Consider the following 14073-nt stretch of genomic DNA (forward strand, 5'->3'; position numbering starts at 1 on the left):
AAGAGCTTTCTTCAGATTTACTCCTTTGGCAAAAGAGAGGTGTGTTTTGAAATTTTCCTCCTCTGTTATTGCATTCAATTAGCAAGTGGCAATCCTTTTTCATTCAATCTGTTGATTAAATGTGCATCAACTTATTCAAATTCACCCAACCAACAACTTTGGTGATAGTCTCCTCCTAAGTGTGTATAAGTGTAATATAAACAGACATCCATAACTTGATTATAAATATTTCTCTTTGAACAGTACATTTATTGCTCACCTCTGAATTATAAATAAACAAAATCGAAGCCACGTTCAACATTCAGAATAAGACTGAGGTCATTAGAAATAGCAGAATGAGAGAAGAAGAAATGCTTTAACAATTTCAAGACAGACCATCAGCCCCAAATTTGTAGTTTTGGAAAAAGTTTTGCTAAAATCTAGTTGCTAAAAGACACAGTCAAAGAAAGACACAAAGGGATGATATAATTGGTAGGTTCTCATTTCATACCTTGATAGTGTAGATATTGATCTGTGCATGAGTTAATGGTGCAAGAAAATAGACTCTGGATGGCAAAAAGTACTGTGCTCTACTTCTTATTCAATCAACTGTAGTTTGAAAACAGTCTACCTGTCACTTTAGAATAGATTACAAAAATGAAATTAATATCTAAATGTGCTCTTGTTCAGGCAAATATCTGTCCATGCCAGGTAAGAGAAGCTAGTCAGTGTGAAGGCAAGCCAGAAGGTAGGCGCATGGAACTGAATTTTCACTCTAGTCATTTATTTAGCTACTTGCTCCTAAGAATCAACTTGCTGTGGGACTGTAAAACCAAGGGTAAATGATACTGCCCATGAGTAGTCAGAGAGAGAGAGACAGAAACACAGAGAAGGACCATGGGCAGATAGAAAGAATCCGAGCCAGAATACAAATAATTGTGTTTTCCAGATTAAAGAAATTTTATAACCCCTTGGATAAAAAAAAAAAACTGCATGCATTTGCTGCCTTTGTTGTGAGCCATGAAAAAAATCCAAACTGAAAAAAATAAAGCAACCCTGAGCATAGCTGGTACACATACAATGTAGTGTAAAAACACACCTAGACCAGGATAACTTTTTAAAAAGTTTTGAAGAGAAATTAAACATACTAAAGAATTAGCATCTTCGGGCTCTAATTGCCTTGAGACTTTCCGGAAGTCCTCTACAGAATTTCCAAGAAATTCTCAATCTACCTCTTGAATTTAACCGGATTTTTCTCAAGCACTAGCATTTCAAATACATAAAAGAACTTCTTATTCAATTTTGTTTTCTCATCTACATTTAAGAATATTACTTTCTACTCTTCTGCATCACAAATGTCCCCATACTTTAGCTACATTATAGAGTAAATTGGTTTTATGGACTAGCCTTGGAACCTAACAACCATTTATAAAAGATTTTACATGAAAAAATGAATTCCGTACTTCAGACACCTGACATACAAATGAATGATGAATTGATGGGTGCTGACGAGTTGATGGGTGCAGCACACCAACATGGCACATGTATACATATGTAACAAACCTGCACGTTATGCACATGTACCCTAGAACTTAAAGTATAATAAAAAAAAAAGAAAAAAAAACAAAAAAAAAACAAATGAACTTTGCAGCTCAGACCATTTGTAAATTAGCTATGACCTGTTTGTGACTGATGAATGTCAGATGATGTTGCAGCCTATAAATGCCATTATAATTCAGATGGAAAGAGCCCTCTGTATTAAAGAATCTGGGAGGAGTTTTTACAGATGAGATAAGAAAGCATCCTGGGCAAGTGAAACAGCAGGAGCTAGGGCATTAAAACAGGAACTTCCCGGGAAGTATTTATGAGACATTGCTGGAGTGAATGACTTAGATGGAAAATGTTGAATGGAGTCAGATTATAGAGATGTGTGAGGGTCTAGAACTTCACAGCAAGACACAGATGTACACAAGGAACCTGAATTTATATGATCTCCTATGTTAGTACTCTCAATCAACTTGAGCACAGAGCAATGCACAGCCACACACACACACACACACACACACACACATCTTTGCATATGTGTGTATGGAACACATTGCCTTCCGCTTCAAATTATGGTCTATCCTTTCATTGTACCTAATCTCAGTGAATGATACCACCATCCACCCATCTACATCAGGTTAAAAAAAAAAAAAAAACTGGTTGATTTTCCTTGACACCTTTTTCCCTTCATTTCCACGTACAAGCCATCAGCAAATCTTGTGAGTTCTACACCACAAACATATCCACTTCTCTCCAGCCATGCTGGCCTCTACTGCTACTCCATAGTCCAATCCACCAACATCTCTCACCCGGGCTACCGCAAGATCCTTCCACATGCATATTTGCCACTTTCTATCAACCCACTCCTCTCCACAGTCAGAGTGACCTTTACAGAAAGCCAATCCAATTGTGTTACATGCACTATTTAAACTCCTCAGTGGTTTCCCATTGCTTTTAGAAAACCATACCTCTTAACATGGCCTTTCATAATTTGTCTCCTACTGTATCTCCAGTCACACCTCAAAGCATATACCATCTACTCTCTACACTCAGCCATGCTAGCCTTCTTTCAGTCCTTCCTCCTTCCCATGTTTCCTACATCCAAAAGGACTTTGAACACACTGTTCCCTCAGCCTGGAATGTTTTTCTTATTCTTCAGGCTTCACCTACTTAACTCCTTTTCATTCTTCAGATTTCTACTACCTAGCAATTCCTCCTGAGAAATCTTCCTTGATCTGCCAGTCTAAATTAGGCCCTCATATTATTCTCTCACAGCATGTGGAAGTTTTCCTTTCTAGCACTTTTCAAATTTGGATTTTTGGATCTGCCTGTGTGATTATTTGATATCTCTCTGATACGGTTTGGATTTGTGTCCCCCCACCCTCAAATCTCATCTTAAATTGTAATCTTCAGTGTTGGAGGTGGGACCTGACAGGAGGTGATTGGATCATGGGGGCGGAGTTCTCATCAATGGCTTAGCACCATCCCCCTTTGGTACTGTATAGTGAGTGAGTTCTCAAGAGATCTGATTCTTTGAAAAGTGTGTAGCACCTCCCCACCTCTCTCTTCCTCCTGTTCCAGCCATATAAGACTTGCCTGCTTCCCTTTCACCTTCTGCCATGATTGTAAGTTTCCTGAGAAGCCAAGCAGGTGCCAGCTTCATGCTTCCTGTACAGCCTGCAGAGCCATGAGGCAATTAAACCTCTTTTATTTATAAATTACCCAGTCTCAGGTATTTCTTTATAGTCATGTGAGAACAGACTAATACACTGTCTCTCTTACTAGACTATAAGCTCCAGGGGAGCAAGGACTGGATTTGTTTTGCTTTTTGTCATGTTACTGATGCTTAGCACAATGAACAGTGTACAGTGGGTGCTCAATAGAAATATGAATCCAGTCTCCTTGCTCCTTTGTGCTTCCAGCCATACTAGCCTCCATGCTGCTCCACTAACCTGCTCTTTGAACACTCCCATGCAGGGGCTTTGGCACTTGCTCTTCGTTCTGCCTAGAAAACTCTCCCACCAGCTTACCCCTTCACATTATTCAGGTTTCTGCTCATTTCAAAGAAATGTCTTTTTTTGAGCAGATGTTTGCAGCATGCACACTTGCACAAAGTACTGCTATGTGGTAGTGATGGTGAAGATTATTAACATAGCCCTAATGGAATATGAGCTTCATAAGAACAAGGGTGATGATCTGTTTTGTTCACTGCTTTGTCCTCAAGGCCTAGAACAGTGCCTGGAAAATGGTTGCTACTCAACAAATATTTGTATGTTCTAGGATAATAAGAAAGTCTATTGAAAAATGAAGATCATTGGAGAATTTGTGGGTAGATATCTAAAGCAATTTGTATGAGGAGTAAATGTTGGCAGATTTACAAGTTATTGGAGAGTCTTTTTCTGGTTTTATTGGGATATAATTGACAAATAAAAACTGTATCTATTGAAAGTGTACAACATGTTTTGACGTACATATATATTGTGAAATGATTGCTACAATCCAGCTAATTAAGATATCCATAACCTCATATAGGTATTGATGTTTCTTTTGAACTTAGATTATATTAATGGTGAACACATCTTGAGGTTTCTCAGAGAGTCTCTCAAGTTTGGGTGTGAAGGATGTCTCAGCTTATATTATCTTCCTCCCAGAATTACCTAATATTGACTTTAAAGTTGTTCTCATATGGATTAGTTTGATCTTCTCAACTACTATAAACTCCTAGAGGTAAGGGAGTATGTTTTTCTCTTGTCTCCAGAAGAGATTCAGTGGTTTCCAAAATGCATGGAGTGAGCCTCATTTAGGCAAATGCTTCTGAAGTTACATATTTACTTTTTCAAGACCAGTGCTTCCCTGTCCTTTTTCCTTTCTTCTCCCAGAAATACTGGAAGTCATGGGCAGAGGGGAATGGAGCTGCAATGATTGCTTCAGAAATAATCCCTGAGTGTTCCTACATGAATAAGAATATTGTTTTTTTCCCACAGATGGGCAAATCAGAATATTAAAGGAATAGAACAGAGATGTATTTCTTAATATAGTTAAAGAACGATGGCTTCTGCCCTATGAATCTTAATGATAGTGGACTTTATAACTAAAATTATATGCTGGAAACAAATGATGGAACCAATTCACAACTTTATGGCAAGGTTTATAATTCACATCACGGAGATAAGGGCCTCTAGAATTCATCTAATCAGTGTCGCAGGGCCCTGAGTGTGGTTCAAACCTCAGAGACCAAACGCAAAGTGGACTAAAAGTAGTTTTTCAGCTTTTCTGAGGTGACTAGCTAACAAACCTAAAGTTTTGTTTGTTTGTTCACTCTTCCATGGACTGTATTCCCTTTCAAACTTCTTAAACAAAATAGAATAATAACTATAGAATGCAGTTAGCCAGACTTTCAGGTTCTTGGGTGAAAATGAACCTTAAACTACCCCAGCTATTATTCCAAATTATTCCAACAAAAGGAGTAGATGGCAACAAGGCAGTGGATGTATTTTCCTTTATTCTTGTAAAGATAAGACATCAACTGAGCATTGCCAGACTGCCTTTATAGAGTTGACAGGCAGTTACAATAGGGAAAGATCCAAACACCACAATATACACCCTTCAAATCCTTCAACTTGCCAGGCTTATTTACAATGGCTCCAACGTGTGAGTATGGAAGAGGTGTCAGGCAGGGACCTGCTTTGGTACTGTGAATTGATTTTTTTTGTACCTTCCAATCTCCTTTAAAGATGACCCCCTCCCACATGCTAGTCTCTTATAAGTCTGTTCTGACATGTGAGGCACATGCTAAAATGCTCCCAGGTATATAGATGAGGGAATGTCAGACATGTAGACAGGGAAGGAAAATGAACTACAAAACCAGAATAATCATATAAAATAAGAAACCAGCTTTGCCATCATTCAGGTTGCTTTTATTGTATATTGTTTTTTTTTAAAGGTAAGGTATCCCCAAAGCCCAGCCCCTCTGTCATTAACTACCTTGTGTTATGACTAAGTTAACAGTATCTGGAACCAGGCTACTCTATTCAAATTTCAGTTTTACCACATGAGCCTTAAAAAATGAATTCACTCTCTGTTTCTCAATTTCCTCCTCAGTAAAATGGTGATAATAATACATACTTCCTAGGTTTTTGGTGATTTAAAAAATGTTTATAAATGACATAAAACAGTATCCAATTCATAGAACCTTGATGTTCAATAAACTTTAATTATTATTATTCATTTAGCTAAGGGGTAGGGTAGTCAGTTATATCAGACAAAACAAAGTATTCCTAAACTTAAGAGCAAACATCCATGATTTTTAAGCTTCTCTATTTCAATATATTGCCATGTTGCTTCCTTTCCCCTTGGTTTCCAAATTAAAAAAAAAAAAAACTACTTGGGTCCAAATCATGCCTATCATTTACTATCTGTGTGACATTAAGTTAATTACCCTCTCTGTCTCCGTTCCTTGACTTATAAAAAACATAAAATAATAGTACCTTCATGATAAGGTCACTATGAGGATTAAAAGGATTCATTCACATAGTATCCTTAAAACAGTGCCTTCTATAATATAAAGACTGGATGGGACTTTAATCTTCCCAACAAGACCAGCTCCAAGTACTTTTATTATCAGCCTCATTTTGTAGATAAGGAAACCGAGGCTCAGCAAGGCTAAGTGACTTATTCATGGCTAGTATATTAGTCCATTCTTACACTGCTATAAAGAAATATTTGAGCCTGGGTAATTTATACAAAAAAGAAGTTTAATTGGCTCACAGTTCCACAGGCTGTACAGGAAGCATGATGCTGGCCATCTGTTCGGCTTTTGAGGAGGCCTCAGGAAACTTACAATCATGGTAGAAGGGGAAGGTGGAGTGAGCACTTCACATGGCCAGAGCAGGAGGAAGAGAGGAAGAGGGAGGAGGTGCTACACACTTTTAAACAACCAGATCTCATGAGACCTCTGTCATGAGAGGAGCTCTAGGGGGATGGTGCTAAACCATTAAAAACCTCACCCATGATCCAATCACCTCCCGCCAGGCCCCATTTCCAGCATTGGGGATTACATTTCAACGTGAGATTTGGGTGGGGACACAGATCCAAACCATATGAGCTAGTAAATGAAGGAAGGACACAAGGTTCTAATCCAGACCATGTGATCTCCAAGACCATACTCTTTCCCAGTTCACTCCACTGACTGGCGTCAGGCTTCTCTTTACAAATTTCTTTCAGTTCCCCAGTTTGATTCTGAGTTAATTGAGGGGAACAACTGTGTCTTACTTATCTTTATAGTTCCAGTGTACCTAGTAGCATAGTGTTTGGCAAGGAATAGGTATCATAAATATCTATTTAATAAGAATCAGCTTCCAAATTAATTCACAATTTCACCTTGGAAATCAAACAGAAACAAACATGAATCATGTTTATGGATGAAATTAGGCAAAGTAGTGTGGCTAGATCATCAATTTCATTAGTCATCGGTGGCAGGGTGATGTGTGCATATTCTGGAACCTGAGATAAGCTTCTTTTTGTCTTTCTGTCTTTCTTTCACCATTCATTCACTCAACAAACTATAATAGAGGTAAAAGTATGCATAGCATGTTGTGGGAGCATATAGAAAAGAACTGAATGAGTAAGTTGTGGTGGGTAGGGGGTGTATTGAGGAAGGTTTCTCAGAGAAGGTGTCACAGTCCCATTCAGCAGCCACTGCAGAACCATTTCAATAAGTGGATGCATAACAAATGGCAGTAATAATACCATTACCTAAATAAATAATGGAAATAGAATACAGTTGGCAGAGATCACTTGATTATAGAATTCTTAGCGAAAGCATGTTAGAGAAAGGATCTTTAGGCCTAAGGGCATGGGATTTACCAGAGCTGAAAGTATAGATACTTGGTAAGAAGTAATAGATGGGGGAATTAAAAAAGAATGTATTTATTCTTTATCCCCAGACATTGCATGCTTGCTAAGTGCTAGATGTTTTCTGTGTGTTATTTCATTTAGTTCCCAAAGGAATCGTGTGAGTATTTCCTTCCATCTTATTGTAATAATATTAAAGACAGGAAGGTGAAGTGACTTACAAATGGTGAAGATAAATTCGACTTTAGTTTCAGTGCTCTTTCCATGAATATAAGTAGCAAACCATTATATAGAAAATATTATGTGCCAAGCATGTTTCTTTGGGTGTTACATTTATTAAGTTATTTAATCTTCCTAACACCTCCAATGAAGTAGAGTCTACAATTATATTATTTTACAGATAATGAAACTGAGACACAAGAAAATCGAGTAATTTGCCCTAAATCACACAACAAAGAAAATGATGGAGCCAGAATTCAGACACGAGTCATCTGTCTCTTAAATCATGTACACTAGACTGCACCCAGTGTGTTAGGCCCAGTTAGCTAGGAGACTGCCTTCCTACTTCTACCTGGCCATTAACACAAACTGTTCCTGCAATGGTACTGGCTAGGGTTGGTGGGATAGAGAGTAGGAAATGAGATCTGGGGTCAGCAGAATAAATCAGCATTTCTTACTGCCTCTTTTCTTTCCCTCATTTATTTCAAGGTGAGAGAGGTAGATGTGTGCCAGCATAGGGGCATAGAAGCCACAAACTACTTCCTCATCCCTGTCCCTGAGTATAACAAGAGCACTGTCAATCTTTCTGGAGATATCCCCTTACTAACTCCCAACCCTATCCTAGAGAAATGCACACTTATCTGTGCTAGAGCCTTAAATTTCTCTTCAATTTGCTCTATTTACCACCTAAGATGAGTATCATGCCAAAGAGGGAAGCCAGAGAGAATTAACTAGTGATACGGGTATCCCCTTTAAGGATCATGGTTAGGTATCTGTCTTTAACACTATTATTAATATTCTCAGGATATAATTATGATTTTCAGGAGCCCACAGTCAAGCTGCAGCAGCACACAGGGATAATCACACAAAAGGAGGCCTCTTCTATCTCCACTGCCAGAATGGAAAGAATTGGCAATCTGGTAGCCATCTCTAGCTTTCCTGGGTAGGTGTGGTTTAAGGATGCTCTCAATGTGGTGGGGAGAGAAAAGGGTTAAAATAGGGATGTTGAGCCTCAGAGAGGAACAGTCTCAGACTGGGAAGCTGGGAGTCTGACTAGGCTGACCACCATCAGCAAGGACTCCTGGGTAGAGAAGTTTGAACTTATTTAGATCCCTGCTTTCTCTTTGTTATGAAGTAAAGCACAGGCTAGGGGAGGAGAGGCATGGAATTTTCTATTTCTGGGCTTCAGGGACCCAACTTAAGAAGTGAAAGAATATTCTGGAGGCCCCATGAGAATTATCTATCCTTCCAGCAACAGACCTTTGATTTGTCCTAATATGAGTTGTCAAAATCAGTATCTCCTCTTATCCTACCCCTTTACTACTCAACTTACCTTTCATTTCTGTTGCCTTGTTTTTTTGACAAAGTAGCTGGCTATCTGTCATCAACATTTGTAATGTCATTTTAGTGAATGTGTTTCGTTAATACTTGTTGGTTGGTTTTCATGGATAGACAAATAGAGCAGACAGGAGCCTATATCATGGCTCTGGTCCAGACTGTATTTCCTAAAGTCACTTCTGTTTGACATGCCAGTACCTCACTGACATACCACTCAATGACATTCAACTCAGGTCCCTCCACATAGTTGGAATTGAGCTTATCATGCCATAGCCCCCACTGAGGTGGCTAGGATACTCCTGCTTAGAGAAAGGCATACATCAATTGAAGTGGGCAATCTCGAATCCTATCATGATTAAGAAATGAAGCATACACATGATCCCTCCAAAATTTTCCAGTTTGCAAGTCAATACAGACAGAGGTTTGTGTCAAGGCAGAGAAGTATCATTCTAAGTGTTTTCTGCAGTTTCACTTTATTATATCTTTAATTAAATCAATGTGGTTGCACCTACTCCCAATGGAAGTGATAAAGGGCAGTTAGCTCCGAGGATGTCTAGGGGAATAAAGGGCTTCTTCAACCTGTAGGTAGAGAAAAGTGTTGACTGAAACCAAGCCTGCAGCAACTGTTGTGGGAAATGAAAGAAGGAGAAGGAAGGGGTAAGGAAGGGAGATAAGAGGTACATATGGAAAGGTAAAGGGAGTGGAATGTTGGATAGCCAAGGCCAGAGAGAAAATGAAGGATGCAGCAGCTACTGATCAAGTCCCATATCACAGAACTGAGATATCTGGAAAGGTTTTTTTCACCTCTGGGAAATAACTAGGACTGTGAGCATATTAAGATCCTCATTGAAATAATAAATATCAGCAGGGATGTGAATAAGAGGAAACCCTTGTGCACTCTTGGTGGGAATGTGGATTGGTATGGCCATGATGGAAAAACAGTATGGAGGTTCCTCAAAAAATTAAAAATAGAAATACCATATGGTCCAGCATTCCCACTTCTGGGTGTTTATTCAAAAGAATTGAAATCAGTAGCTCAAAGAGATGTCTGTACTCCCATATTCATTGCAGCATTATTCACAATAGCCAAGATATGGAAACAGCCTACATGTCCATCAATGGATGAATACACAAATAAAATGTATTATAGGTACACAATGGAATACTATTCAGCCTCAAAAAAGGAGATCTTCCCATTTGCCACAACAGGGATGGACCTGGATAACATTATGCTGAGTAAAATAAAGTAGACCTGGAAAGAGAAATATTGCATGATCTCACTTATATGCACAATATTTTAAAAAAGAGCTCAAATATACAGAGGTAGAGAATGAAATAGTGGTTACTATGGGCAAGTGTTGGAGGGAAAAGGAAACGGAGAGATGTAGGTAAGAGGTTACAAAGTAGCAGATATGAAGGATGAACAAGTCTAGAGATCTAACTATAAAATGAAGACTAAAGTTAATAAAATTGTATTCTCTTAGGAACTTTTGTTAAACAACTAGATTTTAGCTGCTCTAGTCACAAAAAGTAACTATATATGTTAGTCTGCTTCAATATGGTAACCATTATACTATCTATATATATCCCATAACATCATGTTGTAAACCTCAAATATACACAGTAAAAATTATTTTAAAATGCAAATAAAAAAGAACCTCATTGAGCAGCTCTGTGACTATACCTGCTAGAGCTATGGAGTAGGGAGGGCAAAAGACACAATCCTGGATGTTAGAATGACTTGAAGGGGTCTGGGATGGAGAGGGATTGAGAATAAAGGTGGGGAAATGTGACAATTTCTAAGAGAAAAGGGAAAAACATTGAAGGTAGGATTCAGATGTTGATATTCTTTTTGTTGTTCAGTGTCAGAGTCTCATAGGGAAAGAAAGAATTGCACAGTCCTCAAGGTGAAAGGAAGACACGTGCAGAATCACTGAGGGGAAGAGAAAACATCAGTAAACCATTCAAATGATGATTTGTTGTCAGGATTAGATACCCAGTGATATAAGTAAATATTCACATGGAGACTGTGTGGTAGGAACATTAATAATTCATACATTGGGATGCTTCCCAGGGATCTATTTGCTATGATTTGAATCTGAGGCGTGACAGAATTTGATGTAAGTTGGAGGCTCCAGGGACAGCTGCATATCGTGTGGTGTTAGAAATAAACCTACAAAGGAGAGAATCAGATACATTTCAGAACTAAAGAATCACCTAATTGAACTATCTCCTTGACAGATAAAGACACCATGGCTCAGAAAGAAGAGACATTTGTCCAATAAATTACTATGGGACCTGGGCTTTTAGGCCATGACCCCATGCTCATCCCCATACAGTTGTTTGCTGGTGCCATCTGTGTGGGTCCAGGACTGAGGAGAATTGGGACAAAAAGGCACCCAAGCCAAATGCAACCTCCCACCCCCATCTCCGGGAGTCAGGAAGTGGAGAGATCCTGAAATGAGTGATAAACAAAAGGGGGAAATGCCTGTAAGAAAGGCTGGGCCATGAGAGCAAGATAAAAATGGGCTCTCCATCTCTTTATCTGAATTAATTAAATGGAAGCAGCATCAAATCACATGCAGCCAAAATAATGCTCTAGCATTATTTATAAATCAAAAAGTAGTTTTTGAGATACTTCTGTGTATTCCATACTATGCGAGGCTATGAGAAATATAAATAAGTCATGATAATTTGCTCTCTCAAAGGATATCTCTGTGTCAATGGGGAAAAACAGCTCCAGCACAAGTGATTCCCTTTGTATGTTCATAGTTGCAAAACAATGTCTTAAACCACTTGGGTTACAAATTTGGATCACACATTCATTCAACATATGTATTTACAGGGTGCCTGCTCTGTGTTAGCATTGTACAAGATACTGGGGATACAACTGTGACCAAGACACAGTCCCTGGTTTTGTCATGTTCACAGTCTGGTGAGAGACACAGACAAGTAAACACACAATTACAGATATAAGGGAAAGGGTGATCATGGACTGAACCATAGAATACTACTATAGGAACATAGAGAAGGGGACACTTTTATGCTTTCAGCAGGCTGAAAATGCTCCTGAAAGGAGATGATGGTTAACCTAGGGACTGAAGGACAAGTAGGCAAAAAAGAGAGTGATGAAGGGGAGGGAAGGATAATCCTAGCAAAGGGAATAACATGTGCAAAGTTTCAAAAACAAGAAAGAAAAATATGAAAGTTATTCAAGATCAATTAAGTGCTAAATTGTGGGTTTGCAAGCATTAAGTATATTACAAGGTCAGAAGCAGGGGGAAGCTAAAAGTTTTTTGTGGAGGAGGATTGTAATTTTGACTTTCAAGAAAATGGAAAAAGAATGATTCTGCAAACTGTTGACCATAGTGTTTGATGTTAATCCAAATGTATTGTTAATGGACTGGTTTAAAAACAGATGATTTTTGCAAAGAAATAAAGCAAAGCAGAGCTCACTAAGTGTTAACCATGACAGGCTAACTTCATTTTCTCTATTTATGGGCTTACCAACTTAGGGAAAACCTATAAGCAGAGCATATATGAGTGCCAGGCAGGTCTTTCCTGCTGTCTTTTTCAACAACTGGAGAAATGAGGCTGGATGATAGTAGAATTTGATGAATTCCCAACAGGATGAATGACCATACCCAAACATGCAAATTGACAGGATATCAAATATGATGGAAAACAGAATAAGGAGCCACAGAGACCTTTTTTCTCAATCAGGCCATAAATGCTGTATAATTTATTATTCAAGCTGGAACGTTTTGAGAATAACAGGGGGCATTTTTAACAATTATGTCAGCAAAACAAGCATAAACTAGAACTGTCCCCAGGTAGACCTGGCTATATGGTCCCCAATCTATAATTACTTGTTGAATGAATGAAGTAACATGTGCACCAACGGATCTCATCTAAGAACTCCACTCCTCCTTACAGTAAGTATCAAGCAAGTAAAGATACTTGACAGAAAGATATCAAGACTAGATATTGACTAGAAAGATATCAAGTATCTTTCTAGTTCTCCACTGTTGCTTCAAAAAAAAAAAAATCACTCCTCATGTAGAAGCCCTCTTTTTTTGAGATTCGTATCTTCAAGTAGGTGGTCAATGCCATGTAAAAACCTCCGGTCATTCTTCCATACTCATTAAAGACTGTGGAACACATCCTTAATTTCTTTATCTTTCTCTCTCTCTCAAGCCTCCTGTCATCTTTGGGGGCTTTCAATGGTCATTAACCCATTCAAGCCCCTGGTCTTACAGTTTCTGACTTTGTTTAATTGGGACGACCTTCTCTTTTCTGCTTCAACTGTAACCACACCCTGGACTTTGTTGGTAATTGGAACTGCTCCATTTCTGAAACTTTGAACTTGAATATCCTATGCTCTGATCACACCTTCCTATCCTTCTAACTCTCCCACTTCCTTCCTCCTAGGACATCAATTCTTCAATCTCACCTAGACCTTAAATTACTTTCCTTAACCAGCATAGAACCCCTGAGTGATAACTTCTCCTCTTCACTCTCCTTTCTCTGCTGTTCTGTTTCCATCTTTTCCCTCACAACCAAACTTTAACCTGCTCTTTCCTCGCCTATCCCAGGCTGTCCATGACTAGAGAAAAATCACACAAGTATGTGTATGACTACTGATGGCAGTGGCTGCTACCATCACGCCAGCTGCGCGTCTGGGGCTGCACACTCCCTGGAGCTGGTAGGAGCCCAACCCCTTCTGAGTTGGGACCGGAGCTCCCTGGGTGCCCACTGCAGCTGCCCAATGCAGCTGCAGACCCAAGCCTCCTGTTCTACAGAATGGGCAGGAGCCCCACCCTCCTGGTGGGGCTACAGCCTCCCAAACTGCAGCAGTGGATCTGGATCTGAGCCTCCGTGTGCTCTTGGGGGAGCTGGGAACAGGCAGGATCTGCCTTCCTGGGTGCAGCTGCAGTGGCTGGACCTGCGGCTGCAAACCTTGGCCTCCTGCTCCACGAAGCACGTGGGAGCTGGGGACAAGCCAGAGCCCTGCCTCTTCTGAGTTGGTGGGGTAGGAGCTCCCGGGCGCACCTGCAGCTGTCCTCGAGGAACTGGGTCTCTCTGCAGCCTGCACCCTTGGGGGCCCCAGGATGAACTCTCTCCCCACTCCACCCCCAT

Source organism: Piliocolobus tephrosceles, chromosome 12 (assembly GCF_002776525.5).
Source record: "Piliocolobus tephrosceles isolate RC106 chromosome 12, ASM277652v3, whole genome shotgun sequence".
NCBI lineage: Eukaryota > Metazoa > Chordata > Mammalia > Primates > Cercopithecidae > Piliocolobus > Piliocolobus tephrosceles.